General features: G+C 41.4%; 1 protein-coding gene and 2 long non-coding RNA genes across 3 annotated transcripts in view; 2 read left to right on the forward strand and 1 right to left on the reverse strand.

The window, feature by feature from the left end:
- The window catches only part of LOC141350968 (uncharacterized), a 125,626-nt gene that overhangs the window by 60,504 nt on the left and 45,352 nt on the right, over positions 1–19,770 (forward strand). The gene's annotated exons all lie outside the window — the stretch shown is intronic.
- LOC129443099 (tripartite motif-containing protein 16-like) overlaps positions 1–19,770 on the forward strand; it is a 65,702-nt gene that overhangs the window by 15,282 nt on the left and 30,650 nt on the right. The gene's annotated exons all lie outside the window — the stretch shown is intronic.
- On the reverse strand, positions 10,118–14,904 carry LOC141350843 (uncharacterized). Its single transcript, XR_012358977.1, has 3 exons — positions 14,218–14,904; positions 12,029–12,397; positions 10,118–11,052 (listed from the first exon to the last, which is right to left on the reverse strand). It is a non-coding gene; the product is annotated as an uncharacterized lncRNA (long non-coding RNA).

Here is a 19,770-nt window from a genome sequence, read left to right on the forward strand (position 1 = left end):
ATTAGCTGGTATATGGTATATTAGTATAGATCATATCATATATTTAGGTGCATAAAAACCTGCTAGTAAGGCAAAAATAGGTTAGCTTTGAATGAATATATTAAAAGTGGAGCAGGGGTGTAAAAGATTAACTGAAAAATAAACACAAAACCCCTCGACAACCACTTTAAATATTTATTAACCACAGCAGTAAATACTATCAAGAAAAGTATATGATTTTTACTCTCAACTTGTTTATGCAGATTGTATTTTATATGCTTGATCATGGTTTCTGTTAAAAGTGATTTAAGACTTTTAATGACAAATGTCGAGAGGGAATTATTGTTGTCCAAAGTAGCCTACATTAAAATGATGCTCGAACCTCTTAGCTGGCGGGTTTCCTTTGATTTCGTGTGCATTCAGGTATGCGCTATGAATTTCTCTCCGCACGCAATTTATATCTCTTCAGTCACTTCCATGCACTTGTTTTATCTTTCCCGAACTGTGTATGCGCTCAGACTGCGTCCTCTTGTGCATTCGCAAATCCATCAGCTCTCGTGCGCGCTCTGGAAGGTGGCGCTTTGGTCCGCAACGCTCCGCTGATCGCCTCTGTTCATTGCGCTGGGTGCAGAGTGCTCATGGGAGTTGTAGTTTCGGGTGTCGCATTGCGCATTGTTTATCATTTCGCATAACTTTTAAGAAAACTCCAATTAAAAAATTATATTCAACCTGCCAAAGTGGCTAGTGGGATTGGCTGTCTTACCCGCCACAGCCGAAATCTACCCGCATTTGGCGGGTGTTAATGGCAAGCCCTGCTAGTAAGTGTGGATTAAGAATGTTTAAAATCTCTAGCCTGGTGGTCAGGACATGAATGGATCAAATCAGCAGATTTGCAAAGGTTTATTTATCTCCACATATAAATTAAAATTAGCAGGGTAACTGTGCAGTATACCACATTATATAGCCTATGTCCTATGTGATTTCCATATAGACGAGAGTATTCAATGGCAATAAACATCTGCAATAAATATCCTATTATTTCTCTATTATATCCTATTATATTCTTTCTACTTTGATTACTCCGCATATGATTTGAATATTAGACGAGAGAATTTATATAACGGCAATGGACGTCTCATATAAATATCAACATAGGCTATTGTCACACGGTGACGATCTTTCCAGGGGCGGAACCGAAATTAGGAGTTTGGTTCCGCCCGGAAGTGTCTCCGCCCGGACCGGAAAAGACGAACACCGGAACTTCCGGTAGGGCCGCGAGAGGGAAAATCCGCGAATTGTATGCAGGTGCGTCTAGTTAACAGGAACGGCTGATGATTGGAGGACACGCTGAGCAGGGCAGTATAAAGGAACATCTAAAACCACAGTTTGTGTTCAGTTTTTATGTGGAGTTTGTTGGGCGCCCCTGTCCGGTGTTCTACCGCCTAGCAAGTGGCAAGGAGAGGGCAGCGCTCGGCTCGGTGAGACAGCGCGGCATTTTCCCCTCTGCAACCGCAGCGATCGTCGAGAGGGTTTGTCCCCGACGTTACATCAAACCAGTCTCGAATCATCTGGTAAATTGAGGGAGTCCGGTTGCCGTAAGTCCACCACATTTTCAATCCAAATTTAACATCTGTGAAATCTGACTGCCATCTGACCAAGAGTGTTGCTGTGTAGAAATAAAACGAAAGGAGTGTACGAGAAGAACCCTGTCTGTACCGTACTTACTGTACGTTGTCCCAAGCAGAGAGGTGAGAGCCAACCAGCGTTTGAATAACTGTATCTTTGTGTCCCGGCCCGCAGCCTGTGGAGAGAGAAAGAGAACGAAACGAGGAGAACCCTGTCTGTACCGTACTTACTGTACGTTGTCCCAAGTGGAGAGGTGAGAGCAAACCAGTTTTGAATAACCGTATCTTGTGTCCCAGCCCGCAGCCTGTGGAGAGAGAAAGAGAACGAAACAAGGAGAACCCTGTCTGTACCGTACTTACTGTACGTTGTCCCAAGTGGAGAGGTGAGAGCAAACCAGTTGTGAATAACCGTATCTTGTGTCCCAGCCTGCAGCCTGTGGAGAGAGAAGGAGAACGAACCCGAGGAGAACCCTGTCTGGTCCGTACTTACTGTACGTTGTCCCAAGTGGAGAGTTAACAGCCTGTGGAACAAGAAAGAGAAAGAACCCCGTACTTACTGGACGTCGTTCCAAATGAAGAGTTAACAGCCTGTGGAGAAAGAAAGCAGAGGAAGCAGCGAGTAAAACCTTACCTGTACTGTACTCACCGCACGTTGTTCCCGGCCGAAACAAGGTGAGGGAGTCCGTCGTAGTCAAAATTAACCGATCTTCTGTGTTCCAGTGGCAGTCTGTAGAAAAGGAGAAAAGAGACACAGATGTGAGACAAAGGAACGTTCGCTGCAACTATCCCCAGTACCACGTATTGAAGAAACACTGTGTGAAGTGAAAGAAGGGTACGTAACGAAGAAAGCATCACAAGCCCAACACTTATCTTGTTTTCATTCTACCTACAGGAGGAAGAGGAGGGCGCCACGGGATTTCAAGACCAGGCAGAGGAGCCTGAGTCCCACATCCCCTCCCCGCAGTGCATTGGACCCCTTCTGTCCCCTTCCCTTACTCTTCCAGACCACGGCCCACCTGGAGGGCAGAGCCAAGATTATTAGTTTTAAATCCCTTTCCCCTCCCCATTTCCCAACTCCATTTTATCTAATTTAAATAAATAAAGTCTACGTTTTTATACTTACGTGCACTTGTGTTGTCTGGTCATTGGGTTGGCTTTGGGGACCTCCTCGAGGTGGAAGTTAAAAGGGGCGTGGCTTTAGTCTAGCAGCAGCCAGCCCCGACGTGTGACACTATAACTTAACATAACAGCATAATAAAATTAATAAACAGAGAAGGAAGCAGGATTGACATGTAAATTGTATTATTATTACCGGAAAAACAGCAATATTACTGAAATAAACTCTGAGGTAGGCTAAATGCGCCAAACACACTGTTAACCGCAAGTTTAAATAAAAGTGGATAAAACATTATTATATTTTGTCATATTAAGCTTTATATGACAAAAATGATATTTAAAGGCAATGTATTCTTACAGTTATTCAAAGATGCACAAATTATTCCATATAGCCTATTATTTCCTGCACGTTTGTCTCTGGCCTCGCTCTGTTATAGCTGATTGACAGGTGCGCATCCTTGTCTTTCAAACAGGTATCATTATAAACTTTATAATAATAGAGTAAACTTCATAGTTGCTTCCACTGTGTTTGTCTGATATGAATAACACACGGTCGGCAAAATATTATTATTTGAAAATAATTTTTATTTATTATTTGCATATTATGATCTTATTTGAATAGATTTTTATTGCTGCTTCCACAGACATCAGGGTGTATTTTACAAACTATATGCTATTGTTTTACCAATGCTTATGTGTATTTAAATGTCTGAAATCTAAAATAAACATTATGAGTTTGAAAACACTGCATTGTGTTGATAAATAGTATGACAGCACTGAGCTCTTCCGTCTGGCTCAGCGTCAACCAACGCGAAAGACGTTTGAATCTGACAGTAATATCACGTCACTGAACATTCAAAATCCCGGATGGGGATAAGGTTAAATTATTATTTAACTCAAAAGGATGAACATTTTATTGGTAACCATGAATACAAAAATAAAACAGAGGGGGCTTAAATCAGATCTGAGGGGGCAATGCCCCCTTTTGCCCCCTCGTGGCGCCGGGCCTGCATACTGCACAACATACCCAATCAAAAAGATTCTGAAATCTCCAAATAATGTTCAGGAGAAAATTCCATGAATATTTTACATTTCTACATTTAGCAGACATTTCATTACATTTTGTGTGTGTAACTGTTGGCATTTAGCTTAGAACAAAAAAGTTGCTTTCAATTTCAGACCTGCCAACCTTGGATTTTTTTTTGAGTAGCAACTTACTGCAGTGATCAGCACATTTGCTGATCAGTAGTGATTGGGTTCAGTGCTTTAAGTGGCCCAAAAGAGGTGCCGGTACTCTATGTTTTTTTTTTTTTTTTTGCTGACTCGACTCCTATATTGAAGGGGTTTTATATTCAGCAGTCAACAGACGACCTTGTAAAAAATAATAAATCATTTTATAAGTTTGTGGATTTGCTTGAGCTTGAAATATCTACAGAACATAAATAAAATGTGCAAACGGTAGATATGTGAGTAAAATTTTCAGCATGGTTAAAGATAGAAAGAGCTTGAAAAAAAACTTTAAAATGACACTAAGACCATGTCCATGGGTTCAAGAATAACAAAATACTGGCCATCCCTGCTGAAAAAAACAGCATCAAACCACCATGGACCAGCATGGGAATTATGCTGGTCTATGCTGGTTTAGCTGGTGGTCACCAACATACCAGCACCAAAACACAACATATGCTGGTATGACCAGCATGGGATGCTGGTGCTAATGCTGCAGTTTAGCTGGTGCTAATGCTGGTTTGATGCTGGTTTAGCTGGTGCTAATGCTGGTGATGATGCTGGTTTGATGCTGGTTTAGCTGGTGTTCACTAGCAAACCAGCACCAAAACACAACATACGCTGGTCTTGCTGGTATGCTGTTTTTTTCAGCAGGGATTTGAAACTAGAAAGTCATCACTTAATTTTTTTACCCTTTATTTTACCAGGTGATGTCCCATTGAGATATTCAAATCTCTTTTGCAAGGGAGCCCTGGAGCAACAATTACACAAATTACACACAATAACAGAAACAGACACAACAAACAATACAAATTTAAAGCCTACTGATAAAACAATTTAAAACACAAAGGAATCATTAAAAACAAGTACATTGTTCAAATTTATAAAATTTAAGTAATTATTTAAAATGTTCAAAGGATTTTGCGGGTGTTAAAACTCCCGTGGTCGCCGTTGTTCAAATTAATTAAAATTTCGTTCACTTGTAGTTTAGCAATTAAACTAAAGGTATATTACAATTTCAAGAATGTTTTTACTCTGCACATTGCCTGAGGAAATCTGAAGGTGCTTGAACCAAACTGACAGCCGTGACACAGCGGAGATTGTCACGTACCTACAAAAGGGTATTGGATAAAGCTTGCGTCTGACCTGTAGCTGTCATTCTGGCTTGGTGGGATGTCAGCCAGCGAGTCTTCTGATTCTGACCTTGTTCTTTTACTACTCAGATTCTAAAACAAGGAGGGCATATTAAGTGTTCCTTGGATTTTCATTTTAATCGAGCAGATGCGCGTTTCACACACAAACACACACCTCTCCAGTCCAGACCACACTGACTGACAGTCAGCGGCAAAAGCGACGCATTCGCTTTTAACTTGCAAACGCAAGGGTGTATGGGTAATGTAGTCTCTGCTCTCAGTGGGACGAATTAGGAAGTGTACATTGTGAAGGGCGCTCTGAAAAGGGGCAGCGCAGCCAAAGGATTAAATTAAACCTCTGATTTTTAAACAGATGTGCAAATGAGTGTTCCGGTACGCTAAAAGCACGTTCTGGACGCACGGAGAGGTGGTGGTACGCTCAAGAGCTATATTTGGAAGTGGCGGTATTTAGTACCGGCGCGTTCCGGCCCACTTAAAGCACTGATTGGAGGTATCTCAGACTGAGTACAGAAGCGTAATGAAATTTAGCGGAAGTACAAAGTCTGACGTAGTCAGGCTATAACATTTCAGCAACACATAAAAAAGGCACTTATACACATTTTATGCACAGTACACTTAACACAGGGCTTAAATAAGATAAATCTGGTATTCTTTTATGATTTACTTAAATTTCAATTAAAGAATATGTAAAAAAACACCACCGTCTTTCAATATTTTACTATGTTCTTCCCTCAAGTTAGACAAATTAATACATACCTCTCTTTTCTCAATCCGTGCAATTATTCGTCATACAGCGTCCATTTAGTCTACCACCATTCATTCATTAGGATCCAAACAGGGATGAATTTACAAGCAACCAAACACTTCCATGTTTTCTCTATTTAAAGACTCTTACATGAGTAGTTACATGAGTATTATGGTGGCACAAACATGCCGAGTTTCTAAGCAGATAAAATTGAGAACTATATTGTACTGTATTGTGGAAGAGCACTTAGACGTGAAGTAAAATCATCACTCCTGACTTTAGAGGTTTGAATGAGAGGAGAAGCAAAGAAGTGATGATGTTACTGCGCCTGAGATCAAAGTGATGCAAACTAATAGTGCTCCTTTTGTAAATGTTGATAGGATTCAAAATATTAACAAGTTCAGCTTTGAACCGGACAAGTTCAGCTTTGAAGATTACAATTTGGTCATATTTGAGGTTGACGGTAGACTTTAACAACACAGGGTGAAACTGTGTCACTCTGTCAGATTAACTACAATACATCAATATAGATGATTTAAATGTAACGATACAATAATGTGGAGGAGGCAAGCGCAGACGATCAACACAGATTTATTAAGAAAGATGGTTAAATACAGTGAAACAACAAAATGAATGACTGAGTCCAGGATGTTGGCAATGGTGATCGAAGGTCTACGGTGGCGTGAAGAGTGTTGAATCGTGAAGTCGGTGAAGAGTGTGATGATGGCCAGTGGATATAACCAGGAACAAACCAAACACTCACATGGAGACGACAACACGAACACAAATCCAACACGACGACGAGAGACGATAATCCAAGTGGTAGCAGCAACATGAAATGAGGATCTGACAACAGGAGGAGAACTGAGTGAGTATATGTAGCTGATGGATAATGAGGATCAGCTGGAGCGAGGCAATCATACACAGGTGACAACACTTAATCAAACGAGCACATGGCAGAGGTGAGTGAACAAACAAACATACACACACATGACACGGAGGAAACAGAGGATTTCCTACCGTGACAGTACCCCCTCCCCTAGGAACGCCCCTTGGCGTTCCCAGCCTGCTTTACCTGAAGATTGTAATCATCAATAAGGCGGTGATCCAGTATGTCCCGAGCAGGAACCCACCTTCTTTCCTCCGGACCGTAACCTTCCCAATCCACCAAGTACTGAAAACCGCGTCCCCTCCGTCTAGAGTCCAGAATACGATTAACCGAATACGTGGTCTCCCCATTAACGATACGAGGCGGGGGGGGGGGGCGGGGCAGGCGGATTAAGACGGGAAAAAATCACCGGTTTAATTTTGGACACATGAAAGACGGGGTGAACCCTCCTGTACGCAGGAGGAAGGCTAAGATGCACTGTTACCGGATTAATGATTTTGGTAACAGAAAACGGGCCAATAAATTTGGGAGCAAGCTTATTCGAAACGGAACGCATCGGAATCTTCTGGGTTGAAAGCCACACTCTTTGACCGACGACGTAACGGGGAGGCTTCGACCGGTGGTGATCGGCCTTAGCCTTGGTGCGCGACCTTGCCTGGAGCAGAGCTTTACGAGCTCTGGTCCAGGTGCGGTGACACCTCTGGACTAGTGCGTTTGCGGAGGGGACCGACACCTCGGATTCAGTACTAACAAAATTAGGTGGTTGGTACCCTAAACTACACTTAAATGGAGACATGCCCGTAGATGACACTGGCAGAGAATTGTGTGCGTACTCCACAATTGAGAGTCGTTGACACCAGGATGAAGGATTGTTGGAGGCCAAACACCGCAATGCCCTTTCGACATCCTGATTGGCTCGCTCGGTTTGACCATTGCTCTTGGGATGGAACCCGGATGAAAGACTAACAGTCGCCCCTAACAATTTACAAAATTCTCGCCAAAATTTGGACACAAATTGGGGACCCCTGTCAGAAACCACGTCTGTCGGAAGGCCATGTATACGGAAGACGTGGTCAATGACAGTTACCGCTGTTTCCTTCACTGATGGCAATTTGGGCAAGGGGATGAAATGAGCCGCCTTCGAGAACCGGTCCACTACGGTTAAAATCACCGTATTACCCTTGGAGGGTGGGAGGGCGGTAATAAAATCTAGCGAGATGTGGGACCAGGGTCTCGAAGGGACAGACAGCGGTAAGAGTAACCCATCTGGAGGTCGATTGGAAGTCTTACCAACAGCACAGACCGAGCAAGCCAAGACGAAGTCGTGGACATCGCGAGCCATACCAGGCCACCAAAATCGTTGCTTGACTAGAAATTTAGTCCTACTAACCCCTGGGTGACAAGCAACACTGGAACAATGACCCCACTGGAGAACGTCTGACCGTAACCCCTCCGGCACAAATAAACGGTTCGGTGGGCAACGAGCCGGGGGCGTTACCCCTTCTAAGGCAGTCAACACCTTTGATTCGACCTCCCATCTGAGCGCGGAGATAATGATGGTCTCCGGTAAAATGGGCTCGGGAGTAGCAGTACGATCGGAACGCTCAAAAAGACGGGATAAAGCATCGGGTTTGATGTTTTTGGAACCCGGCCGGTAAGAAAGTGTAAAATCGAAACGACCGAAAAACAATGCCCACCGAGCCTGCCTGGAGTTAAGTCTTTTAGCAGTTCTAATGTATTCGAGATTCTTATGGTCCGTCCATACAATGAAAGGTACACCCGACCCTTCAAGCCAGTGACGCCACTCTTCCAGTGCCAATTTGACGGCCAACAACTCCCGATTGCCAATGTCATAGTTAACTTCCGCAGGAGATAAACGGTGAGAATAATACGCGCAAGGATGAACCTTTCCGTCTGAGGATGCGCGCTGGGATAACACTGCTCCTACCCCCACCTCTGATGCGTCGACCTCCACTATGAATTGACGTGAGCGATCAGGGGTGACAAGAATAGGAGCTGAAACAAAGCAGCTTTTCAGTTTGGCAAACGCAGCCTCTGACCACCTGAACGCCAAACTAGGGGAGGTCAAAGCGGTCAGAGGTGCGGCTAGTTGAAACGCCGATAAAAATTGGCGAACCCCAGAAATCTCTGCAGGGCCTTGCGAGACTCTGGGGATGGCCAATCTACCACAGCCTTAACCTTCTCAGGATCCATGCGAACACCCTCAGTCGAAATGATGTGTCCTAGAAAAGAAACAGACTGTGCATGAAAAACGCATTTCTCCGCCTTGACAAACAATCCATTCTCTAGCAACCGCAGAAGCACTCGTCGTACGTGTTGCACGTGTTCCTGGAGAGATGAAGAAAAAATCAATATGTCATCCAGGTAAACATATATGAACTGATCGACCATGTCTCGTATGGGGTCAGATTTGTTTCGTATTTCTGAATAAATATACTATGATCCACAAATAAATATAGAGAGTTTCATAAATATTTTTTAAATCCACAAATGCACAATAAGCGAACCATAAATATATGTTAGACATTTCATAAAAAGGAAGGAAATTCACAAATAAATAAAATGGGATTTGCAAATGAAAAAATATTTATAAATATATATTTTTATTTTATTTATATGTGAATGGCTTCCTGCACATTTGTGGATTGCTTTCTGTGCATTTGTGAATCGCTGCACACATTTGTGGATCGCTTTCTGTGCATTTGTGAATTGCTGCACTCATTTGTGGATCGCGTTCTGTGCATTTGTGGATTTGAAACATTTCTAACGTCAAGACGTGCATAAGAATCCACAAATAAGTGGACTCCGCCCACCGTCTACTCCAGCTAATCAGACAACAAGCACACTGTGCTGACCAATCGTGGCAAGATTTCCCTCCAACCAATCACATTTTGTTTTACTGTTAGGTCGGGAACACAGTTGAATTTCATCAGGCAATCTTGTAGGCTGCATACATCATCAAGACTGTCTTATTTTAGAAAATTAACTATTATAAAGTTGACTATTATTCTCAGTTAGTCGTTAATTGTTGTAAAATGCTTATGATTTGCGGATGTAATGCTCAGTTAACTTAAATTAACCAGACGTGATGACTTATGCAGGCTGCAGCCTTCCGATCGAGGAACGGGCACTGTTGACAGTTGTCAATAATTCTTTACTAGGGATTCTCTTAATACACTTTGTGGTAAGGTATGTCAAGGTTAATATTTGTCAAATTAAATTGATTAAAACCGGTTTTTAGCAGTAGTTTACTCCACACGTGGCTTTTTGATTCCTTCTGTTGCCGTGTTGGTTTGTTTCCTGGCTGACAGTAACTAAGTTTAGCATTTTGTAAATTCTGTAAATATAGCATATAGCCTTTCTTGAAATAATCCGGCTACAATCTTAAAGACGTCTTGGTTTCAATTTTGCTAATCCCTTATGTAATATCAAACTCCTGTTCTCAGGTAATTTTAATCCTTTTAAGGTTCCATTTCAATGTGAGGTGGAAATTGGAAAGGCTTGTATAGTTTGGTCTGTTCCTGATTATTTATATTATTTGACTAAATTATCAATAGTTGAAGAACAAAATACTGTTTTATTAGATTATAATCTATAGTTTGGAATAATACTATATAACCCATTATATTTACTATTAATTTAGTAATTTCCCTGGTTTTTCTTCTTTCTTGTAAAGCTGTTTTGAAGCAATGCAACTTTGTAAAAAAAACACTATATAAATAAATCTGGCTTGGCTTAACTTAAAATTTAATTTACACCCCATTTAGAAATTACAGATGTGTGTGTGTGTGTGTGTGTGTGTGTGTTTGTTTGTTTACATATAATATTTAATTTACTTAAGATATTGTGTTCTATATAAATCTGTACTACTTATTTCAGCACACTCTAACAAATGTCTGCATCTAAGCTTACACAAAGAATTAGCTTATTTATTTATTCCTTCAAATTATTGATTCATAAATAAATGAGTTCATTACACATTTCATTCATTCACTCCTGTCTACTGCAATTGCTGATTGAGAAACATGGCATTGACCTTCAGGCCTTGTTCATTAACACAGTATGACAAAAAAATTCAATATCCTCTTGAACTTGAAATATGAACACAAATTCATCCTTTACTTCAGAGAATTCCCCACTCAGGACCTTCCAGAGGGCATTTTGTTGATCATCTGTAACACCTGGTCAAGTAAAGATGCAAGTCGTAAAACATATAAAAATCCCATGAAATGATATGTAGCGTCTGTCATATCCCTTTTAGGCAAACATCTACATCAGCTGAATGCACCCCCACTCCTAAAAAACACACACAATAAAAAACAAATAACATACCAGTTGTTTGATTGCATACTAGTGTAAAAATCCATCTTACGTCTATGAATTTTACTGTTAATGACAGTAAGAGCATAAGCTTGTTCAGAGCATGAAGGGAAAATAAAAACAACACTGTAAGGGCTCAGTCACACCAAAAGCGTTTATGGCAGTTGCAGGCGCCTTTTTTGAATGATATTCTATGGGCAGGGCGCGTTTGCGCGCTGTTTATGCGCGCCGAGCGCCTTGCGGTTTTCTGCCGCCTGCCGCGCACGCGTTTTTGAAGGAGCGCTGAGAGCGGAGGAGCGCCTGACGTCATTCGCGTCTTCCATTGTCCAATCGAATGAGGGGAGAGGCGGGCCTTACATTGTGGCGAGGGAAGTTTACAGTTGCTTTGAAGAACCGGACTCCACTCGCTCACTCTCTCCTGCGTGTTTGTGCTCCTCTTATCCTTAAACAAGGTCAGAGCAAGCGCCCTCTTTTTAAAGTTTCTGCTAATATGACAGTTAACAGCAAAAGAGCGCTCACGCTTCAATATTTGATTGACAAGACAGCTGACTCGGTGGTTGCTTAGCAATATGAAAAGCCGCGCTGCACTGCTCTTTTTTAAAAAAGGCAGTGCGTCGCGCCTTGCGTTTGCAAGCGTTTAAAGCGCTTTTGGTGTGACTGAGCGCTAAGACTATCTAACAGCTTTGACATATTAAACCTGCTTGACATTAAGATGTAGACACCACAGGAATTTCTTGTTCATTTAAAAGATACCATAATGCATAATGTGTAATTAAATGATCAGTTCTGTAGTAGGAGACGAGGTAAAACACATTTGTTTTGTCATGTCATAATAAAATGTACCACGTTAGATACAAACTATCTGTAAGCAAATGTCACTACATAACTATAATGGTAGCGAAGACTACTCTGAAGTGTAGGGGGCTAGTTACGAATGAATATAGCAGTGTACCAAGGGTGTCTTGGGTGTCACAATAGAGAGCGTTGAACCAACTTGAGCTGTTTATTAGGCACACAAGAGAACATACATTAGATAGGAGAGAGCCAGCATTCAGTATTTATGAGGTAGCACACACCGCACAGAACTCTGAATGAGAGGCACAACTTGGATAGCAGAGCAGTCGTTGATGAAGGTAATGGTGAATATTGGTAGTAGTCCTTTAATGAAGCTCTGCACAGGATGAGGGTATGCTCCTTTAAGAGAGATAGGCCAGAGCTGTATTTATGAGCTTGGTTGCATGGCATGTGAATGGATATGCATGAGTGCCTGGCTATATTTGAGAGCTTAGCCAGATCATAGGCAGGTGGAGATGTGGTTTCCCTGCAACAGATAACAACAGGATTCCCAAAGTAACACTATTGCTAATAAACATACATAACATTGACAAATTAGCTACAGCTTCTCCCCTCATACATCATCAAAATACAGGGCTCTCAAGTCTCACGCATTCACCGTGAGACTCACGCATTTCAGTCAGTTCACACGCTCACACGCCACACCTTGTATTTCTCACGCTGAAAAAATAAGAAAACTTTTCCCACTCTATACAATTAATGAACGAGGCACAGGAGAGAAGTTCTCTGCCGAGTTCATATCTGTCGAGCCGCGGACACGGTCACACTAGACATCCTGATATAATTGTCACCTACCAGCCAATCAGAAATCAGAATTTGTTGTTTCTGGGTAAATTTCGTGATCCTGCTGCAAGCACATTCGTTACTAGGCAACATAGATTCTCACGTCACACAGACGAAGTGGCAGTTGGAAGAGAAGAATCCGATGAAAGCGGTAGGTAACGCATTCTTTTTTATAGCAATTTGATTTTACGATTCTTGGATGACATCACAAAAATGTGATCAAAGATAATAAAAACTGTTGTTGGGAAATATAGCCGAGGTAAATTATTATTGATTAAAAAAATCGAACTGCTTTGCAATCAGAATTAGCTTTAACTTTAGGAATATACTAAACACTAGAGGCTACCTGAAACAATCCCAGGTGAAAAATATTATAGGAAATACTATAGTGTTTTTGAACCATACTAATAGTATAGTAAATTTTAGTATATTATAGTATTTACAACACTTTGTTAATGATTGCTACAGCATACTCTGTATTAACTATAGTAGTGAACTGATAAACTGTAATAAATACTCTAACGTTAGTATTCTTTAGTTTATACTACAGTAATCTGTAGTGTATATTCTAGTATATTATACCCTATAGTTGTAGACAATGTAGTACAGTATTGGATAAAGTAATACGTTTATATTACTATAGTTGATGTTATCACAGCAACTATAGAATTACCACAACAAATTAATTCAAGTACATTACTATAGTATGGGTCAAAAACACTATAGTATTTACTATAAATTACTATAGTATTTGTTTCACCTGGGAATGGAAAGGACAAGATATTTCATTTTCATTTATTTCATTATTTTCAAATTATACTTTATTCATACTCTTTTTAGCTATTCAGCTATACTCTGGCTTTTATTTTAGTAATGTTTATATCCTGCCAATGTATACATTAATCATTGCATTTATCTGTTTAAAAGATGTCACACAAACACACCTTGTATTGTAAGTATGCTCAGGGCAAGTTCTGCAATGTTGCTGTTCAGTTGGCTCATTTGGGGCAATTTTTTATATATTTGTATTTTTGAAATAAAACAATGTATTTAATTTCTATGACTTTGTCTTTAATTAGATTTCCCAACTGTTATAATTTCTATTTGTGCTAATCAATTATAAACAATATATTAAATTTAACTGCTACCAAAAACCTGAGAGAATTGGTTGGGGCCGAGGGGTCACTGCTGCAAATATTTAAGTGGCTCCTCCCCTAACAGATGAAATCTCACTCCAAACTTTTGATAAAACTTGAGAGCCCTGAAAATAACATAAACAGAGACGTGTCTCAAATGACACATTTTACACCATTAGCAGTGTTTACACAACGTATGTAATATAACTGACATTATTACAGGATAAACACATTGATGAACAGCAAAAGAAAGTGATTTATATAGCGTTACAGCGTAGTAGATTCACAGTTTAGCTAATAACATGTTAGCACTATTAATAACGAAAATTTTAACAAAAACAAAACATGCAAATCTAACTGTACTCACTCTAATGACGTACATGAACACACCGCGTAACAATCTGGTGCTATCGTCTCCACAACAACACGATTCATGCCTCACACAGCGAGACACTTGTACAAAACTAGCGCTCTTCCGCCATTGCTTTGAGTGAGCGATACTCGCTGTCATAATAAAAGTCCTCCTCCGTCTGGGTCTTTTGCACAATGTTTCAAGAAAAGACTCTGTGATTGGTTGAAGGGAGATCGTGCCACGATTGGTCAGCACAGTGTGCTTGTTGTCTGATTGGCTGGAGTAGACGGTGGGCGGAGTCCACCTATTTGTGGATTCTTGTGCACGTCTTGACGTTAGAAATGTTTCAAATCCACAAATGCACAGAACGCGATCCACAAATGAGTGCAGCAATTCACAAATGCACAGAAAGCGATCCACAAATGTGTTCAGCGATTCACAAATGCACAGAAAGCGATCCACAAATGCGCAGGAAGCCATTCACATATAAATAAAATAAAAATATATATTTATAAATATTTTTTCATTTGCAAATCCCATTTTATTTATTTGTGAATTTCCTTCCTTTTTATGAAATGTCTAACATATATTTATGGTTCGCTTATTGTGCATTTGTGGATTTAAAAAATATTTATGAAACTCTCTATATTTATTTGTGGATCATAGTATATTTATTCAGAAATACGAAACAAATCTGACCCCATAGTCTCGCAACACGTCATTAACGAGTGCTTGGAAGACTGCCGGCGAGTTAGATAGCCCGAAAGGCATCACGCAGTACTCAAAATGGCCACGAGGGGTGTTAAAAGCAGTCTTCCATTCGTCCCCCTCCCTAATGCGGACCAAATGATAAGCGTTACGTCAGTCCAATTTAGTGAAAACGGCCGCTCCCTGCAACCTCTCAAAAGCTGAAGACATAAGCGGCAAAGGATAAGTATTCTTTACCGTTATGTTGTTCAACCCTCGGTAGTCAATACAAGGTCGCAAGGATCCGTCCTTCTTTCCCACAAAAAAGAACCCCGCCCCCGCTGGAGAAGAGGAAGGGGGAATGAACCCCGTTGCTAGAGAACTGGATATATATTTCTCCATGGCCGCCGTCTCTGGAATAGACAAGGAATATAACTTGCCCTTAGGCGGAGAGGTACCTGGCAATAACTCTATAGCACAGTCGTAGGGACGATGAGGAGGAAGAGAATCAGCCCGCGACTTACTGAACACCTCCTTCAGGTCGTGGTACTCCGCGGACACGTTAGTCAAATCCACTGCCTCTCCCTGAAACACAGACTCAGAAACATTAACACCAGCAGACAAAAGACAAGACAAATGACACTCCTCGCTCCAGCTAACCACAGATCCGAGACGCCAATCAATCCTGGGGTTGTGTTTATGGAGCCAAGTGTGACCGAGAACAATGGGAGTCTGAGGTGAGTCTGTGATGAGGAATGAAATCTTCTCCGTATGATTACCAGATGTGATGAGTGAAACAGGAATGGTGGTCTGGGTGATGACTGGAAGCTTGTGTCCATCAAGTGCAAAAGGTGCAATGGGGTGTTTGAGGGAGGTGAGAGGAATCTTGATTTTACGTGCGTAGTTGAAGTCCATGAAACTACCCTCTGCCCCAGAATCCACCAAAGCGTGCTGATCCAGTGTGTTGGTGGACCACCGTAGTCTCACCGGAAGGAGTGTCGATGTAGATGAGGTCTTCCTGGCAGAGATCCCACCCGATAGTAGCCTCAGATTTACTATCGGGCTTGATCTTTTACTGGGCAGCGCTGGATGTGATGTTCTGGGCTGCCACAGTATAAACACAGTCCAAGGGATCTCCGCCTAATCCTCTCCTCCCGGGAGAGCCGAGCTCGCCCCACCTGCATGGGTTCCAGATCTCCAGGTGGGCTGACCGCAACCTCTGGCCGCCGATGCTGAACCTCGGGACTGGTTGTGCGAGTGGTTCTCCCCCTCCGTCTGGCGGCTTGGTCTAGCCGGTTGTCAATCCGGATAGTGAGATCAATTAGACCATTGAGTGAAGAGGGAAGTTCCACGGCTCGAATCACCTGTTGGATGCGGTCAGCCAACCCATGCAGGAAATGATCCCACTGCGCCTCTTCGTTCCACTTACACTCCGCCGCCAGGGTGCGGAACTCGATGGAATAATCGGAAACGGACCTCTCCTCCTGACGCAGGTCCGCTAACAGTCTGGCCGCCTCCCTCCCGGCGACGGAGCGGTCGAAGACCCGTTTCATCTCCTCCGAGAGGGCGTGGAACGAAGCACAGCAGCTGTCGTGGTTCTCCCACACCGCCGTCCCCCAGAGGGCAGCCTTCCCCGTAAGCAAAGAGAGCAGGAACGCCACCTTCACCTCCTCGGTGGTGAACGTGCGGGGCTGTAATGTGAAATGCAAAGAACAATGAGATAGAAATGATCGACAAAATTTCGGCTCACCCGCATACTTCTCCGGAATCGGAAGGCGTGGTTCGGACTGGGGAATACCCCCGGTGGCGATCGGTGGTGTGGGTGGCGTGGGGGGCGCAGTGGGTGACGGTAGATGTTGTTGTTGAGCCTGGAGGGCGAGCTCGGAAACCTTCGTCACCATTGCTTGAAAGGCTCGACCCATCTCATCTATCGCCTTGTCCTGGCGATCCATACGACCTACAGCTCTCTGTAAAAATTCTTCTAGATGAGATGGGGAGCGATCGCCTGCTGCCTCCATGATGGTCAGATCCTTCTGTAACGATACAATAATGTGGAGGAGGCAAGCGCAGACGATCAACACAGATTTATTAAGAATGATGGTTAAATACAGTGAAACAACAGAATGAATGACTGAGTCCAGGATGTTGGCAATGGTGATCGAAGGTCTACGGTGGCGTGAAGAGTGTTGAATCGTGAAGTCGGTGAAGAGTGTGATGATGGCCAGTGGATATAACCAGGAACAAACCAAACACTCACACGGAGACGACAACACGAACACAAATCCAACACGACGACGAGAGACGATAATCCAAGTGGTAGCAGCAACATGAAATGAGGATCTGACAACAGGAGGAGAACTGAGTGAGTATATGTAGCTGATGGGTAATGAGGATCAGCTGGAGCGAGGCAATCATACACAGGTGACAACACTTAATCAAACGAGCACATGGCAGAGGTGAGTGAACAAACAAACATACACACACATGACACGGAGGAAACAGAGGATTTCCTACCGTGACATTAAAACTTTTACTCTCAACTGGAGAATTATTAGAAAAAGTTGTTTTTTATCACGTCTGACCCAACACAGTTTTGGCATGTTTGTAGACCAAGAGATTTTTTTTTTTTTTTTTTGTGATTCATAACTTGTTTTCTGCCAAATTGATCTGAAGGTTTACAAAGAGAGTAAAATAATTATGAATATGGCACAAATCATCCATTGAAATATCTCAATGTATGTTATCTCGATCTCATCTTCTGGCTTCTAGTCAAACTAGATTGTAAACACAGAGTCAGGATCGGACATGACGGATGAATGTCTAGGGTAGAAACCAATCACCAAAAACTTTTCAAAAGCACATTCTGGCGATAACCACGATCTGAATACCATACGCCAAACACATGAGAGAGTTGCTTTGTGAGCAGGGAAAGGACACAAAGCACAGAGGAAAAAAACTAAATGAATGTACCTGTCAAATCCTCCAGCACTGAGGTCAGCGTTTCACTCATTTCAGGTTGCTGCACAATAGCTATGAAACCAAAGCATCACTTTTCCAAAACTAAACTCAATGCCTGAAAGCTGTCAGTTGTGTTACAGTTCAACCACACAGGTGATCTTACCTGCTGAAAGCACCTGCTTGATGCTTAACATCCTCCATGAATCTTACACCTCACCTTTGCTTATAGTTGCTGTAAGATATTGTGCTGCATTCTGAAAGACTTCTTGTTTTATGCACATTTATTATTGTTAGAGTCGACTCTTACTGTTATGAGTAAAACTAAACTTAATAAAACACAAATGAATTTGATCAAGAGGTGTCGCTGTGTCAAATCATTTACAGTTATTTGCCTTACAGCTCTTTGATGTTTAATTCTTTATGTTTAATTATGTATATTGCATCAAACTGTTTTTTAATTATATATTATTATGGCCTAATGTATTGAAGCAACATCTACTGTAGGAGGTCTGGAAGCTCAACCTGACGATCTGAATTCCATTTGCCCATGAAAATGATTTAGATGAATATTAGACATTACACAGTCATTAATCACTGAGATTTAATTTATACAAATCAACAGAAAGACAAAGATTACAGTAAAATATTTTTAGATATCATAAAATATATATCATAATCTTAAATATATAATTGAAACACAGAAACAAAACTTCTCAAGAACTGTGTTAGCGGCCAATCACACCAAACGTGTTTTAAACGCCTGGAAACGCCTTTTTTGGGTTCACTTTAAAAAGAGCAGTGTGGAACAGCTTTTTGCCACCCTGTCTCATGAAATTACGAACTCCTGTAGTCACATAATTTTTTTTTTCATGATACTGTCACGAATTTCTGTGTTTTTCACGAATATGTCATTGCCACGTATTGGTTAGCCTACTCGACTGCTTTTTCCCATTTTCAAACCATTGTCACTTTAGTTTAGGGCTAGATTTGGTGTGTCACTTTTAGTATTAGTCTATACTATTTTTTTCTGATTTTTTTATATTTTAAATTTAAACCATTGTCTTCTGGGGTTAGTGGGTTTAGGTAAGGATGTCATTTTATGTAAATTTAACCTTAAACTGAAGCGACAATGGTAAAAAAACTAGGACAAAACAGTCGAGCAACCAATACGTGACAATGACACATAAACAGAAATTTGTGATACGATCACGATAAAACGTGGAAATTCATGACAGTATCACGAAAAATAATAAAAAATGTACATGACTATAGGTACACAATCTCGTGATACTGAGCTGCTTTATATGAAGCTATGTAACCACTGAGGCAATCCTGTCCTGTCAATCAAATATTAAAGTGAGTGCTCTTTTGCTCTTAACTGTCATAATAGCTGAAACTTTAAAAACATGGCACTCACTCTGACCTTGATCGAGGGTGAAGGGTGCACAAACACACAGGAAACAACGGAAAGCCCACCTCTCCCCTCATTCGATTTGATAATGAAAAAACGCACATAACGTCAGGTGCTTTTCCGCTTAGAGCACTCCTTTAAAAATGGGTGGTGCGGGAGGCTGGCCAAAACACATTAAAAAAAAAGGAGCCTGCCACTACCATAAACGTGTTCTGTGTGATCGGCCCCTTACAGCATTACAGTATTTGTACTCTGTACTGTTCATGAACAGTGATTGTATTTATCAGATATTCATACAGACATAAACATTACAAATATTCATCATGAAATAAATCAAAAGAACATCTCATGAGTCTAAGATGTTGCATTTCAATGTGTTGTAGTCTACAAACTAAAGTTAGACAGAAAACTCCCAAAAATATTTTTCATATTATGAGATTTTTTTAAAGATGTAAAATAAATCTTTGGTGTCCCCAGAGTATGTATGTGAAGTTCTAGCTAAAAATCCCTAC

Source organism: Misgurnus anguillicaudatus, chromosome 2 (genome assembly GCF_027580225.2).
Source record: "Misgurnus anguillicaudatus chromosome 2, ASM2758022v2, whole genome shotgun sequence".
In the NCBI taxonomy this organism is placed as follows: Eukaryota; Metazoa; Chordata; class Actinopteri; order Cypriniformes; family Cobitidae; genus Misgurnus; species Misgurnus anguillicaudatus.